Source organism: Physeter macrocephalus, chromosome 4, assembly GCF_002837175.3.
Source record: "Physeter macrocephalus isolate SW-GA chromosome 4, ASM283717v5, whole genome shotgun sequence".
NCBI classification, from domain to species: domain Eukaryota; kingdom Metazoa; phylum Chordata; class Mammalia; order Artiodactyla; family Physeteridae; genus Physeter; species Physeter macrocephalus.
The window spans coordinates 105,456,731-105,473,996 of NC_041217.1; the positions used below are offsets into that span (position 1 = coordinate 105,456,731).

General features: G+C 38.2%; 1 protein-coding gene across 2 annotated transcripts in view; it reads left to right on the forward strand.

The window, feature by feature from the left end:
* Positions 1-16,054: 16,054 nt before the first annotated feature.
* Positions 16,055-17,266, forward strand: part of LOC102976263 (guanylate-binding protein 6) — a 27,018-nt gene continuing 25,806 nt past the window's right edge. The window contains exon 1 of one of the 2 annotated variants that reach the window (XM_007120065.4): positions 16,055-16,185. The gene's annotated coding sequence lies outside the window, so the exon portion shown is untranslated. The remainder of the gene's footprint in view (positions 16,186-17,266) is intronic. The other variant, XM_007120063.4, reaches the window with a different exon arrangement.

Consider the following 17,266-nt stretch of genomic DNA (forward strand, 5'->3'; position numbering starts at 1 on the left):
CTGGGCCCGTGAGCCATGGCCGCTGAGCCTGCGCGTCCGGAGCCTGTGCTCCGCAACGGGAGAGGCCACAACAGAGGAAGGCCCGCACACCACAAAAAAAAAAAAAAAAAAAAAAAAAGAGTAGTGCCTTGCTTCTATGGCAGTCTGGGTTTCCTCTACAAGCATTCCTGGTTGCGGATTTCCTCCCTCCTGTCCCCTCGTGCTGTCTCCTTGCAGCCAACAGCAGTCCTCTCCCCGGTTTGCTCTCCAATCCCTGCGTTCCAGCTCTCAGTCCCCATGTGCACATGCGGACACACATCCCAGTCTGGGGTGCACAGGGCTGTGGCATGGACTGCCTGTGTAGGTCTCACTCTGTCCTGTCTGCCACAGACTGGCCATTTCACCCTCCTCCAACAGCCTCAGATACTCCCCTTCTGTCCCAACTGATTTCTCCATCAGTGAGGGGGCTTCCCCCGATGTGGGAACCTTTCCTCTGCTTCAGCTCCCCTTCAGGGGTGCAGAGCCTGTCCTGCTTCTTCTCCTCTTCTTTTTCCCTTCTTTCTTTCATCCTACCTGGTTTTGCAGGGATCTTTCTTGTCCTTTCCGGTGTCCAAGGTCTTCCGCTAGTGTTCTGTGAGAACTGTTCCATCTGTCGATGTATTCTTGATGCATTTGTGGAGAGAGATAAACTCCATGTCCTCCTACTCTGCCATCTTAGTGATTCCCAATAATAATTAACAATTCTCTAATATAACCTGATAGTCCTCCTATCTTCAAATCTTCCCAACTGTGTCTAAAAATACTTTTATAGCTGTTTTATTTATTTATATTTTTGAATCTGGATAAATGGATTTTCACCCCCTGTATTTATTTATATGTTATATCTGTTTAGATCAATCTAGAAGTGTCATCTTGTATTTTTAATTTATTATTCATTTTTAAAAATAACATTGAATTTTTAAAGAAATAGATTAATTTTCTTATAGAATATTCCAGATATTCTGCCTGTTTATTTTCTCATGGTGTCATTTACCTTGTTTTTCTTTCCGCCATGTTTACTATCACTGAAGGTAGATCTGGATACTGACTGGGATTATATGATTATAATCACTCATAGTCGTGAGTCTTTTTGATGTTAAAATTGTCCCAAATTTGTCCATGAGATGTCCATTTGGCCAGCTTCTCTGTCCTTGATATGACCTCATTAATCTTTGAGTGTGCTTTTGCTTTCTGGCATAGAAATATATCATAGCCACACTTTGTGTTTTTCCCCTACACCTGCAATCTGTGATTTCTCCAAGGAGCACTGTTTGCTGTTGTTTTTTTAAAAATGAACAAAAATTATTTAAAAAACAAAAATCTGGGTGCTGCATTTGCTCATTATTATTAGAGTTCTGTTGCTTCAAGAACATTTTAGTGGGCCAAACTGTTATATATATACTTTTTAATTTTTCCATTCAAATTTATGTTATAAAGATTTTTCTTAACTTCTTTTATATTTTTATTTTAAACATTCACCAACCAAAGCTCACCAAAGGAAAAGATTTATTTAGCTTGTTGCAGCAAAGGAAAATGCACACCATAGTGAACCAGAGGTCATCTCAATATTGGGAAATTAAGAAGAGTACAGGAGATGGGAGTTAAACATACGATAGTCTCAGCAGGAATTATTTAGAATTTGTAAAGTCTGTGAGTTGCTGCTATCGTTTGTAGTTTTATCTTTAGAACACCGAGTTCCCTATGAGTTATTGTTAAGAATGTGGTCTCTTCTGAAAAAGGACTATGGGCTGAATGAGCTGGTGTTTGAGCTTAGATAATTTGTCTTGCATGTTATGGTTTGGTGTATTTTATATATTTTGTGAGCTATAGTACAGTTATATAAGTTGTGGTTTTTGTTTCAGTTACCAGTTCCCCCCTTTAACCTAGCAGCCATCAGGGTTATATTTTTAAAAACAACTTTTTTGAGGTAGAGTTGATATACAAAACTGTACCTATGTAGTGTCTACAAGTGATGAGTTTGGACATATGCATACAACCATGAAACCATCACCACAGTCAAGACCATAGACATATTCATTACCTCCAAAAGTTTCTGTGTACCTCTTTTTTTTTTTTTTTTTTTTGGTGAGAACACTTAAGAGATTTACCCTCTTAGCAAAATTTTAAGTGCATAATGCAGTGTTGTTCACGATCAGTTCTATGTTGTACAGCAGAATTTATTCATCTTGCATAACTGACATTTTAAACCCATTAAACAACAAGTCTCCATTGCCTCCTCTCTGTGGCCCCTCCACAGCCACCACTTGATTCACTGCTTCTATGAGTTTGACTATTTTAGGTACTTCATATAAGTGGAATCATGCAATATTTGTACTTCTATGACTGGCTTACTTAACTTACATAATGTCTTCCAAGTTCATTCATGTTGTCACAAATAGTAGGATTTCCTTCCTTTTTAGGACTGAGTAATATTCCATCCCATGAATATACCACATTTTCTTAGTCTATTCAATGGTCATTGGACATTACTGTCGTTGGCTTTGTATGCCTTGTAGTTCTTTTGTTTCTCTTTTCCTCTCTTACTGTCTTCCTTTTTGTTTTGCTGATTTTTGTTGTTGTTGAGATATTGTTGCTGAAACTTGCCCTCTGTTCACTGGTGCTGAATAGAAATGTGGAGACAGACTTTTGGGTGAAGTAGAAAAGAGTAGCTTTTATTGCTTTGCCAGGCAGAGAGGGCCACAGCAGGCTAATGCCCTCAAGACTGTGTGACCCACCCTAGGGGGGGTAGTGAGGAGTTTTACTGTGTTCAAGGAGCAGGATGTGATCAACTCATGGACAATTCTTGGATTGGTTGGCATCAAGGTGAATTTTCAAGCAACATCAACCTTCTGGTTTCAACCAGTGTAGGGTTTATGTTCTTATGGTCAGCAGTTTTCATCTGGTGGGGATCTGCTTCCTCTAAAAACAACTTAGGAATATGTGTCAGGCCTTTATATCTTTCAGGGAACTGTGAGTTCGGTGATTCTGCCATATGGCAGATTTATAGCCTAAACTGTTACCCATTCCCCAGCCCAACAGTTATTCTTTGTTTCTACATCTTCACATTTCCCAATCATCAAGTCTTGAGTCAGCCTTTTACTTCAAAAGACAAGGACACAAGGGCTTGTACACAGTTTCAATATTCTTTGATTGTTTTCTCTTTCTCTCTTTATTTTTAAACTTTTTTTTTCTTTTGCCCATGCCACATGGCTTGTGGGATCTCAGTTCCCCAGCCAGGGACTGAACCTGGGCCATGGCAGTGGAAGCCTAGAATCCTAACCACTAGGCCACCAGGGAACTCCCTGTTTTCTCTTTTTCTTTTTGTATCCTCTGTTGGCATTTTCTTTGTGGTTACCATGAGGCTTACATAAAATACAATATCTTATAGTTATGTCTCTTTTTAAGCTGACAATAACTTAACTTCAATCACATACAAAAACTCCCTCCCCACTTTATGTTTGATGTCACCTTCTATATATTTTTATATTGTGAATCCATTAATAAATTTTTGTAGTTTTTATTCTTAAAACTTTTTCTTTTAACTCATACCATAATTAACAGTGATTTATATACCACTGTCACAGTGTTACAGTATTCTGTATTTGTATATATATTTATATTTATCTGTGCGTTTTATACTTTTATATACTTTCATGTTGCAGTTTAGTGTCTTCATTTCATCTTGAAAAACTCCCTTTAGTGTTTCTTGTAAGGTGGGTCTACTAGTGATGAATTCCCTCAGCTTTTGTTTGTCTGAGAAAGTCTTTATGTCTCTTTCATTTTTGAAGAACAGTTTTGTTGGGTATAGTATTCTTAGTTGACAGTTTTTCTTCCATCAGCACTTTGAGTATATCATCCTACTCCCTTTTAGCCTGTAAAATTTCTGCTGAGAATTTCACTCATGTTCTTATGGGCTCCCTTGTATGTTAGTTTTTTCATGCTGCATTCAAAACTCTCTGTCTTTGATGTGACAATTTGATTATAATGTGTCTCAGTGTAGACACCTTATGTTCATCCTCTTTGGGTTCTTTAGGCTCAGTGAATCTGTATGTTTATTTCCCTCCCCAGATTTGGGAAATTTTCAACCATTAGTTTTTAAATAACCTTTCTGTCCCTTTCTCTCTCCCTTCTCCTCCTCTTATACTGTGTACATTGGTTTTCTTGAATGCTCTCCCATAAATCTCATAGGCTTTCTTGACTCTCTTTTGTTCTTTTTTTCTTTTTGCTCCTCTGGTGGGAGTATTTCAAATGACTGTCTTTGAGTTCACTGATTCTTTTTTCTTCTTGACCAAGTTTGTTGTTGAAGCTCTCTACTGAATTTTTCAGTTCAGTATTTTATTCTTCAGTTTCAGAATTTCTGTTTTGTTCTTTGTTATGGTTTCTATTTCATTTTGTTCATGTATTATTTTCCTGATTTTTTAGAAGTATTCTATCTGTTCTCTTGTAGCTCACTGTGCTTCTTTAAGATGATTATTTTGAATTCTTTGTCAGGCAATCCACTAATCTCAAATTCTTTAGGATAAGTTACTGGAGATTTACTTTGTGTCATATTTCCCTGATACTTGTATTCCCTGCAGCTTTGCATTGGTATCTGTGATTCAAAGAAGTAACTACCTCTTCCAGTCTTTACAGACTGGCTGTGGCAGGAAAAGACTTTCAGCAGTTGGCCTGGCTAGAAGTTCTGGGAGACTCTCAAACATTTTCTATGGATGTGCACAATCCACTGCTCATCTTCCTCCTGGGAGAGAAGTTTCAAGGTTGTGTGCCTTCCTCCAATCTTGCAGAGCTGTGCTGCCCACATTGAGCTGCCATCCTTTTTTACCTAAGGCAGTGTAATGAAAGTCCAGGATGTTGGATTCATGCCTCATTCCTCTCCCTCCCATCTGAGGGAGAAGTCTCAAGGTTGTGCTCCTTCTCCCAAACTCACAGAGCTGTGTGACTTCCATATATACCACCTGTCCCTTTTCCTAGGGCAGTGTATTGAAAAGCCTGGTCACTGAGTGCAAGCTCCCCTTCTCTCCCTCCCTTCTGAAGTAGAAGTCTCAGAATTGTGTGTCATCTCCCAATCTTGCAGAGCCAGGCCAATGGCTGAGAGCAACTCCTCTTTTTTGCTGCCCTCATATTTATTTCTCATTTGAAATAAGGGAGCCTTTAAAAATTTCTCTATGCTAGTTAGTCATTGATAGAAGTGTTACAGCTATAAATTTCCCTCTAAGCTCTGTTTTTGCCACATTTGTACATTTTGACATGTTGTGTTTTGTTTATATTTTTGTTCATTTCAAAGTATTTTCTTTTTTTTTTTTTTGCAGTACGCGGGCCTCTCACTGTTGTGGCCTCTCCCGCTGCAGAGCACAGGTTCCGGACGTGCAGGCTCAGCGGCCATGGCTCACAGGCCCAGCTGCTCCGTGGCATGTGGGATCTTCCTGGACCAGGGCACGAACCCGTGTCCCCTGCATCGGCAGGCAGACTCTCAACCACTGCGCCACCAGGGAAGCCTCAAAGTATTTTCTAATTTCTCTCGTGATTTCTTCTTTGACAAATTCATTATTTAGTAGTATTTGTTTAATTTCCACATATTTGTAAGTCCCCAAATTTCCTTCTGTTATTCATTGCTAATTTAATTCCATTGTATTTGGGGAATATAGTTTACATGATTTCAATCCTTTAAAACGTATGAGATTTGTTTTATAGCCTTGTATATGGTCTGTCTTGAAGAATATTTCAGGTGTGTTTTTGAAGAGTGTATGTTTTGCTGCTGTCGTGAAGAGTGCTCTCCAGATGCCTGGTAGATTTGATAGTGATGCCGAGTCCTTTATATCCTTGTTGATTTTATGTTTACTTGTTCTACCACCTAATTTAAAGATTTACTTTTGTCCTTGTGGTTCTGCAGTTTCACCATGTTGTGTCTATATGGATATTTTTGGAAATTTTTTTCTTTGAGTAATTGGTCTTGAATCTGTGGTTTGGTTTCCTTTCAATATTTCTGGAAAATATCCACCAATACTTCTTTTTTTAAATTTTAAAAAACTGAAGTATAGTTTACATAAAATATTATATTAGTTTCAAGTGTACAACATAGTGATTCAACATTTATATACATTACAGGTTAATCCCTATGATAAGTCTATTTGTCACCATACAAAGTGATTACAATATTATTGGCTATATTCACTATGCTGTATGTTACATCCCCCTCACTTATTTATTTTATAACTGGAAGTTTGTACTTGTTAATTCCCTTCACCTATTTGGCCCAACCCACACTCCCTTCACTTCCAGTGACCACCAGTTTGTTCTCTGTATCTATGAGTCTGTTTCAGTTTTGTTTTGTGTGTTCATTTGTTTTGTGTTTTAGATTCCACATATAAGTGAAATCATATGGTATTTGTCTTTCTCCACCTGACTTATTTCACTGAGCATAATAGCCTCTAGGTCCATCCATGTTGTCTCAAATGGCAACATTTCCTTCTTTTTTAACGACTGGGAAACATTCCATTGTATATGTATACCATATCTTCTTTGTTCATTCATCTGTTGATGGCCACTTATGTTGCTTCCATATCTTGGCTACTGTACATAATGCTGCAGTGAACATAGGGGAGCACATATCTTTTCAAATTAGTGTTATTGTCTTATTTGGATAGATATCCAGAAGTGGAATTTCTAGATTGTATGGTAGTTTTATTTTTAAATTTTTGAGAAAACTCCTTTCTGTTTTCCACAGTGGCTGCACCAATTTACATTCCCACCAACAGTCCATGAATGTTCCCTTTTCTCCACATCCTCACCAACACTTGTTGTTTGTTGTCTTTTTGATAATAGCCATGAATAGCCACGCTGACAGTTGTGAGGTTATATCTCATTTTGGTTTTGATTTGCATTTCCCTGATGATTAGTGATGTTGGGCATCTTCTGATGTGTCTGTTAGCCATCTCTATGTCTTCCTATGAAAAATGTGTATTTGGTCCTCTGCCATTTTTCAATTGGATTTATTTTTTTGGTATTGAGTTATATGAGTTCTTTATATATATTTGATATTAACCACTTATTGAATATATAATTGCAAATACCTTCTCACATTTAGTAGGTTGCTTTTTGCTTTTGTTGGTGGTTTCCTTTGCTGTGCAAAAGCTTTTCAGTTTGATGTAGTCCCATTTTTCTTTTTTTTGCTTTTGTTTCCCTTGCCTGAGAAGACAGACACACACCCCCAACCAAATATCTCTAAGACCAATGTCAGAGTGCATACTCCTGATGTTTTCTTCTAGGAGTTTTATGCTTTCAGGTTTTACATTTAAGTATTTAATCCAATTTGAGTTTATTTATATATATTGTAAAAGAAAGTGGTCCAGTTTGATTCTTTTTCATGTACCTGTTCAGTTTTCCCAACAACATTTATTGAAGAGACTGTCTTTTCCCTACTGTATATTCTTGACTCCTTGGTTGTAAATCAATTAACCATATAAGTGTGGGTTTATTTCTGGGCTCTCTATTCTGTTCATTGATCTATATGTCTGTTTTTGTGCCAATACCGTATAGTTTTGATTAGACTAGATGAACACTTTAGACCAGATGTACATAGAACATTCCACTGCAAAACAGCAGAATACATATTCTTTTCAAGTGCACATGGAGCATTCTCCAGGATAGATCACATGTTAGGCCACAAAACAATGACAAAACAACTACATCTTGGTAGTGTATTTTTGATAACAGGACGTGTGATACCTCAGTTTTGTTTTTTCTTAAGATTGCTTCGGCTATTGAGGTCTTTTGTGGTTCCATACAAATTTTAGGATTATTTGTTCCAGATCTATAAAAAATGCTATAGGCACTTTGATAAGGACTGCATTGAATTTGTAGATTGCTTCGGGTAGTATGGATATTTCAACAATATTAAATCTTCCAATCCATGACTGTGGTATATCTTGACATTTATTTATATTGTCTTCAATTTCTTTCATCAATATCTTATGGTTTGCAGAGAACAGATCTTTTACCTCCTTAGTTAGATTTTTTTCCTAGATATATTATTCTTTTGATGCAGCTGTAAATGGGGTTGTGTTTCTTAATTTCTCTTTCTGTTAGTTTATTATTAGTGTATAGAAACACAAGAGATTTCTGTATATTGAGTTTGTATCATGCAACTTTACTGAGTTTATCAATTCTAATAATTTTTTGTGGAGTCTTTAGAATTTTCTATATATAGCATCATGTAATATTATTTCCTCCTTTTTACTAACTTTGGGCTTTGTTATTCTCTACTTTTTAAAGTTCCTTTAGGTGTAAGGTTAGATTGTTTATTTGAGATTTTTCTTGTTTTCTGAGGTAGACCTGTATCACCATGAACTTTTCTTTTAGAACTGCTTTTGCCAAACCCCATAGATTTTGGAATGTTGTGCTTCCATTTTCATTTGTCTCAAGGTACTTTTAAATTTCCTCTTTGATTTCTTTGTTGAGCCATTGAGTTTTTTTTTTCATAACACACTTTTAAATTTATTTATTTATGGCTGCGTTGGGTCTTCACTGCTGTGCATGGGCTTTCTCTAGTTGCGGAGAGTGAGGGCTACGCTTCATTGCAGTGTGCAGGTTTCTCATTGTGGTGGCTTCTCTGGTGGCAGAGCATGGGCTCTAGGAGCATGGGATTCAGTAGTTGTGGCACATGGGCTCAGTAGTTGTGGCGCATGAGCTTAGTTGCTCTGTGGCATGTGGGATCTTACTGGACCATGGCTCAAACCCGTGTCCCCTGCATTGGCAAGTGATTCTTAACCATTGAGCCAACAGGGAAGTCCCGAGCCATTGAGTTTTTAGAAGCATGCTGTTTAGTCTCCACATGTTTGTGTTTTTTTCCATTTTTCTTTCTGTAATTGATTTCTAGTTTCATACCATTGTGATCTTAGAAGAAGCTTGATATAATTTCAGCCCTCTTAAATTTATTGAGATTTGTTCTGTAGCCGAACATGTGACCTATCCTGGAGAATGCTCCATATGCACTTGAAAAGAATATGTGTTCTGCTGTTTTGGGGTGGAATGTTCTATGTACCTCTGGTCTAAAGTGTTCATTTAGTCTAAAGTGTTGTTTAAGGCCACTGTTTCCTTATTGATATTCTGTTTGGATGATCTATCCATTAATGTCAGTGAGGTGTTAAAGTACTTGACTATTATTGTATTACTGTCAATTTCTCCCTTTATATATGTTAATATTTGCTTTATGTATTTATGTGCTCCTATGTTGGGTGCATAGATATTTGCAAATGTTAAATCCTCTCATTGAATTGATCCCTTTATAAATATGAAGTGTCCTTTTTTGTCTCTTTTTACAGTCTTTGTTTTAAATCTATTTTGTCTGATATAAGTTTTGTCACCCAGATTTTTTTTGTTTCCATTTGCATGGAATATCTTTTCCTATCCCTTCACTTTCAGTCTGTGTGTGTCTTGATCCAAAGTGAGTCTTTTGTAGGCAACACATATAGGTCTTGTTTTTTATACATTCAGTCACCCTATGTCTTCTGTTTGGAGCATTTAGTCCATTTACATTTAAAGAAATTATTGATAGGTATGTAATTATAGCCACTTGTTAATTGTTTTCTGTTTGTTAATATTTGTTTAATATTGCCTCTGCATGACCTCACTTTTGTTCTGGAACACCCATTTAATGTAGTTTAGGTTTTCTTTCCTTATCCTCCAAGACTCCTCACTTCTACTCTTCTCTTCTAAATTTTTTCTCCTTCTCCTTTCCCTTCCCCCTCTTCCCCTTCCCCTTCTCCTTCTTCTCCTTCTCTTCCTCACCTTCTCCTTTTCCTTTTCCTCCTCCTCCTTCTCCTCCTCCTCCTCCTTCTTCTCTGTCTCCTCCCCTCCTCTTCCTCCTCCTCTGCTTCCTCTTCCTCCTCCTCTGCTTCCTCTTCCTTCTTCTTGGTGCTGCCATCAGGATATTTTATTCTGACCTGTCTTCCAGTACACCAGTTCTTTCTTCACATGTCTCTAATCTGCTTTGAATAATATATTTTGGATTTTAAATTTCAGCTATTCCATTTTTCATTTAAATAAATTTCCATTCCTTTTGAAATCTTCTATGTCACTTTATCTAGTTTCCTATAACTTGTAAATATTTTAAAGTTTGTCTTTTATTCGTATAAATGGGGAAACCATATGAGTTTGTAATCTGTATTCAATATTTCCAATATTTAAAATTTGCTAGTCTCTTTTTACACTTTGTGGGTTTTTTTGAGGTGGGGGTAGTGTTTGATCATTGTTTCTTTTTGATTATTTTTCTCTTTATTTCTGTTTAATTTCTTTTAAAATTCCTTGTCGGGATTGTATGATGAATAGGGTAAAGTTATCTTCCTTTGTGGAGGATTGAAGCTTAATTTTTAGGGACCTGTGACTATTACTAGTCCAGAATTGCTTCAAACCAGGATCTTGGCTTGAGTTTCTGGACCATCAAAGAGATACGACCCTGTAATAACTACATTTTCTAGCTTCTGTATTTAATGCTTTGGCATCTTGGGAATTTGCTGTCCCTGGAGAGATTGACCATCCCAGAGCTAACCAATTCTTAGAGATAGAAAGGGACTGACTCCTTTGCAAGTATGCCTTTGACATACAAACCAACCAATCCATAGCCCATATTCCAACCATCTCCTCTATCAGCCCTTGCACTCTGGCCACTGTATAACAGTCCTAATCACCTGAGGGTCAGATATCAGATAACTATAGATACCCCCATAGCCTAGAGCCCTCTGATATTATTCCAACTAGCCAATCCTAACCCTGCTTGCCATACCTATTCCTTCTTGCAGAAATCACAATAAAGCTCTTGCCCATGTTTCACCTTGCTCCCTGTGCTCCTAACTGACCCTCATGCTTTACTGTGTGGCTATGCATGGCATGGCATATTCTGTCATCATGGGAACTATGAGTAACAAACTGTTTTTTCAATGGCAATCATCTCTGGATGTGTTGGCCTTACCATATTTGAATAATAAAACATACTTTTAAAAACAAACCCCAGGCTGCAAATATATGTGATAGCCAGTGATCTTTTTTTCTTTTCTTTTTTCTCTTTTCCATATGTAGCAAATCAACCTTGGACATAAGGCATTGGGAGTGAGGGACGGCAGATTTACTTTTAGTTCACACTTTCTTTGCAGGTTTACTCCAGTTGTTTGCATCCTTGACTGCAATTAGAATCACTTGGGGAAGAGGCCTTAAAAAACACTCATGCTTGGGCTTCCCTGGTGGTGCAGTGGCTGAGAGTCCGCCTGCCGATGCAGGGGACACGGGTTCATGCCCCGGTCCGGGAAGATCCCACATGCTGCGGAGCGGCTGGGCCCGTGAGCCATGGCCGCTGGGCCTGTGCGTCCGGAGCCTGTGCTCCGCAACGGGAGAGGCCACAGCAGTGAGAGGCCCATGTACCGCAAACAAACAAACAAAAAGAAACCACTCATGCTCAGCTCAAAATCCAGACCTCTTAAATCAGAGACTGGTGATTGTTAAGAATTACTGATTTAGCCTTTTAACATCTAAAAGAGGTCTTCTACGAGACTCTTTTTTGTCCTCCTAACATCCTCTACTGACAAAACTTAACTTTGTGCCATTTTGCAAAGGAAAAATGTTTAAAGGGGTCAGCTCTATTTTTTTCAAAATGCAGAATGAAGGGTAGACTTGGAGTTGGGAAGCAATGAATTGATAAACAACACAATCACACTGAGAATCACATGAGGTATATAGTGACCATGCTTAATATGCTAACACTGAACAAGTTTAGCACAATGCCTGGAATATGGTGATTAATATATACTATACTATTATTATGTTTTCTATGTAATATAATATATAGTATTATACATTATAAAACCCATTCTAATTTTATTATTAAATGAGGCTGGGTTTCTAGTTAATGACTCTAAGAGATGTGAAATAATGGATAATGTTCAGAAGGATGAGGCAGTATCTATTCTCTATAAAGCTAAAAAAAAGACAATTATTCATTTGCCTCATATTGATTAAGGCGCACAGGCTCCGGACGCGCAGGCCCAGCGGCCATGGCTCACGGGCCCAGCCGCTCCGCGGCATGTGGGATCCTCCCAGACCGGGGCGCGAACCCGGTTCCCCTGCATCGGCAGGCTGACGCGCAACCACTGCGCCACCAGGGAAGCCCCTGAGATTATGTTTTGAAGCAGAAGTGTAAGCATCTAAAGTCACAGCAAGAATACTTTGCTAGGGCTCTAGTATGGGAATTCCAAGCTTAGAATTTTTAATGTCCAAACAAAACATGTTTCCTCATTAATAAAGACACATTTTCGTTGAAGCTTCATCACCTTTTGTGTCGAATGGCACTGTGTTATCATCTCATTAATCTTCAATGTTCTTGAGAGGCAAGAGTATAGAATTATTCATCCCATTATATTGCCTTTACTTATCATAATTGATTCAATATCATGTTATAAAGCATAAGTTCTTTACTTTTTATTCTTCTTATTGTTAGCCATAGAATAGCAGTTTTTGATTCTGAATTATAATATTTTGTTATTTTGGTGCATTTTTATGTTATTTTAAAAACTGAGATACAACTGACATATAATATTATATTACTTTCAGGTGTACAAAATAATAATCTGATATATGCATATATTTGTGAATTGATAATCACAATAAGTCTAGCTAACATCCGTTGCCACAAATGCTATAATATTTTTTCTTATGGTGAGAACTCTCTTTTTGGATGATAAAGAATTCAACATTTATTAAATATATATTATGTATCATGGTAAACAACAGTGACTTCAGTCTTTGAGGAAATAGTCTAGGAGAGGGGAGAGATAGAAAAAATATCTATAATATTTTATCAGTGTTATAACAGTACAGAAATATTGGCTCATTAATGTGATAACCCCCAAGAGATAAATAAAAGAAGTAAGCTTCAAACCCATGTATATGCCCACCCTAACAGTACTGGCTTTTTTTACAATTACAACTACACACATATTGGCTGCTATAAAGTGTCTGTGGAAGTTTGGGCCTGTACTTTTTTTTTTTTTTGTAGTGTCTTTGTCTGGTTTTAGTATCAGGGTGATGGTGGCTTCATAGAATACCTTTGGGAGTGTTCCCTCCTCTTCAATCTTTAGGAAGAGTTTGAGAAGGATAGGTATAAGTTCTTTGTATGTTTGGTAGAATTTCCCAGTGAAGCCATCTGGTTCTGGTTTTTTGTTTGCTGGGAGTTTTTTAAAATTACAGATTCTATTCACTTGATGAGAACTTTTAAGATCTACTCCCTTACCAACTTTCAAACATACAGTACAGTGTTATTAACTATAGTCACCATGTTAACTGTAGTATATTACATCCTCATATACTCTTTGGGCAAGCTTTGGCTTTTGAACTCTGGCCCCTAATCTCATAATGTCTTCAAAACTGATGGTACATTCCCTTGTTTGGCAAATGCTATCAGGAAAAAGCAGCTTTAATGCTCCACCCAACTCTTTGAGTTCCCACTTTCCCATGAAATTTGACCTAATGATGTCATTCATTACTAGTTTGCCAAAAAATTTTAGTGCTTTTAAAAAGATACTTTTTAAAATCCAGAATTGTAAATTGTTTCCAGTACAAGAATTTGTCTGAAAACATTTGTCAGATTAGGTCACTGTATTTCCCAATTCCTTGGCTTCAGTATTTCCAGTGCTTATTATCTGCTCATTCTGTCTCTTGCTTCTATTCTCAAACCCACTGTAGCAGTGCACTCATGGTACCAGTCAGCATACTTCTATGTCCTACTCGAGTGTCTTTCATCTATTCTCTCTCAGGCTTTTCTTCACAGCTGTAAGTTTAGAGGGGTTAAAGACCTCTGTGGTAACTCTCAATCAATGGGAAACATGAGTTGTTGGAAAAATTCTCACATTGCCCTTCAAAGGGACACTTCTGAAATGCATTCCATGTAGTTCTTCAGAATATCCATGTTGGGATTGATCTCCAGTTTCCCACAAGGGTAACCAGCTCAATAATTCACCTTTTTGACTTTTCCATTTCCCTCTTTTACTCTCCCTTTCCTCCCTTCTCCCTTCCTCTGGCTTCTTGTCATCACTTCTCAAATAACGATGTGCATCCAAGTCTCTTTTCTGAGAGGGAAAACCCAGGTAGAAACATTTTCTCCAAAGGAGCTTAAGACCATACTACTTCTCTCTTCATTTCAATTAACCTTTAGAGAACTTACATTATAGCCAATGTTTACGTTAGGAAACATATAAAGGCAAAATTATCATTGCATGCCTGTGATACATTTGTATATATGGATTTCTACTTTATTATAATTGATTTTCTATAGATTCTATATTGAATTTATATTGAATTCAGTGAAGTACTTTTCACAGGAACATTCATATGTTACTGGATAGATTATGATTTTGAGTTACCACATGATGGCAGTGTCTGCAAGCCTTTATATCTTAGGTTTGGCCTTGTGCTGCGTCCTCGGGAACTGTGTTCTTTAATCTGTTCTTGGAATGGACAGTCTAGCAAATGCAGGCAGAAAAGTCTGTATAACCTTCACCAAGGCACAGCCCACTCAGGCTAGCTGAAGTCACCTTGACATGTACCCAGATGTTAGGCTTCCTCACTCATTCACAGAGGCCTGTAGACCTGACCAGGTGTCCCACAACCAAACCAACCTCTTCCTCATTACCACTGACTATATTCTATCACCACTTGTTTCTCTTTGGCCTGTTTAGGAGCTACTTGCAGTGCTATGTTGTTGGGAGTTGGACAATTAGTTATGTAGACATGTGGATGCATGGCTCAGGCACCCAGGCAGGAACTCATTTGCATGATGCTCAGACATATGGACAGTAAACGCACTCCTTTTCCATCTCTCTGCTCCAAAACAATAAGGATAGTTAGATACTGTTTAACCCAAATGGCCGTAGAAGCAGATACTCAGCCTGAGACTTGGGACTTAGACCAAAGTTCACTTGGCCTGTAAAACAATGATACATGAGACGGTGACAACCCCTAGCATGTAGTAGCATCACATTTACCTAAACCAAAGGTGGGCAAACTATAGCCCACAGGCCAAATCTGCCCTATTGCTTACTTTTGTAAATAAAGTCTTACTGGAACATAGCCACACCCATTTGTTTACCCATTGTCTATGGATACTTTTGCTGAATAGTTGTGACAGAGATATGTGGCCTGCAAATTCTAGTGTTTACTATCTGGCCTTTTATGGAAAAGTTTCCATAGACAAGGAGAATGGTGAGGAAGGTGGAGAAGAGGAGGAAAGAGGAGAACTCCTTTGTTCTCACAGCCTGACTTCCTTGGGCATCTTCCTACTGCACCTCCATTTTTCTCTTATAAGCTGCTCTCTTTCCTTCCTCACTAACAAACAGGCACACCCAATCACTTTCTTATCTGACTGAATAAATCCCTTTGAAACTGCTCCAATTGGCTAAACTTCTGTAGAAAAGGGGTTGTACCTATGTTAGGAGAGGGTCCATGTTTTGGGGAAGTACAAGAATGCCAAGCCAGTAGTGAGCATCCCTGGATAATACCAGGAAGGGTTATTCATTTTCATCTTTACTTATCTTTATTTTCTAATTATTATAAAAGATACTTGTTTCATTAAATATATATATATTAGGGAACAGGTTAAAATGTTAAGAGCTCTTCACTAACAAAGCACTCAGGAATCCTCACTAAGAGAAAAATACTTGAAATATACTTGGTTTATACTGCTTTGCTTACATTTGTGCCATGGATTTTCTAATTTTCTCGTTTGCCAAGGAGACTTAAGCCACCATAAGCAACTTTACACCCGGGAGAGATGTATCAAGAAGAGAGGCCAGGAAAGCCTTCAATGTGGGGAGGCCCAAAGAAAGCTGGTGGAATGTGTTAGGATGTGACTGTTGGGTGACTGGCTTTTTCTAACTCCCTCTCACCCTGCACCCCACACCCATATTCGTGCTGTAGTCACCAGATCTGGCACACCTCTGCTATCTCAAAAACAGCGTGAATTACTTTCACTTTCAATTTCAGTTTTATCCCTTTACTCTGTTGGAAAGGAAGACTGGCTTGCTCAGTCTGTTTTAGCTTTGATAAAGGAGGGATAGAAAGGTGCAAGGAGCAAGTGAACAAGGGGTTGAGAGGCAACTGGAACTTTTCTTGGTGTGTGTGGAGCAGGTATGTCTATCTCTTTTATGTGCAGCCCCAAAGTGATTTCTGATTCAAAGTGACAATTGAGAAAGGGCAGGTTGCCTGTTGTCTGGGGTGCAGAGGTCTATGGCTGGCTTTAGTTTGGAGGACGCTCAGCTTCTCTGGACCAGTAAGGTCTGCAAAGTGACGGGCACACTCTGTCTCCCTGGATGTGCTGCTCTTTGAAAGAGTCCTCATGGGAGTTTGCCTGTCTTGCTTTATCAAGCTCTGTGGCTGGCATTAGAATTCAGAGAATAAGACAGTCTCTGCCAAGGTTATAGGCAATTACCATCTAAAGAGATCGTTTCTTTTAATCTTTCTATCAGTCATACTTAAGAAAGCTTCATAGCGAGAGCTCTGAAAATATCTATGTAGAGATAAATTTAGTCCCCACATAGCTGATCTTTTATTAGTTAAAAATTAAAAATCTCTTCAAAACTCTCTTTTTCCTTCTCTCTCTCTCTCTGGTTCCCCCTCCTCTCTCTCTCTTCCCTCTCTCTTCTCCCCCATGCCCTTGTGTTTGTTGGTTTGTTTTTCATAGTTACATTGGAGTCTTTTGTAGCATTTAAAAAATCTATACCATCTGGGCTTAACAACGCCTCTGGATGATTCTTCTGTAGATCAAATTTTGAAAACCAGTCCTGAGCAGGACTGAACAGTTGTACTTTGTTAATTGAAGTTAAAAATTCTGTAGCCTATTCACAGCTAAGAAATCACAGATCTGCATATCTGTTTTTCTTTGGTTTTGGTTTTGGTTTTGGTGTTTTTGGAGCAAAGAGAACAAGGAAGCAGTTTATTGACGCAAAGGCAAAAGGAAACACTCAGAGGAGAGCGTGGGGCACCCCTGCAGGGTTTTTTGATTACCCCTTTTATCTTATTTTTAGCCCTTTGAATGGGTGGGGTCTTTTTTTTTTTAAACATCTTTATTGCAGTCTAATTGCTTTACAGTGGTGTGTTAGTTTCTGCTTTATAACAAAGTGAATCAGTTATACATACACATATATCCCCATATCTCTTCCCTCTTGCATCTCCCTCCCTCCCACCCTCCTTATCCCACCCTTCTAGCTGG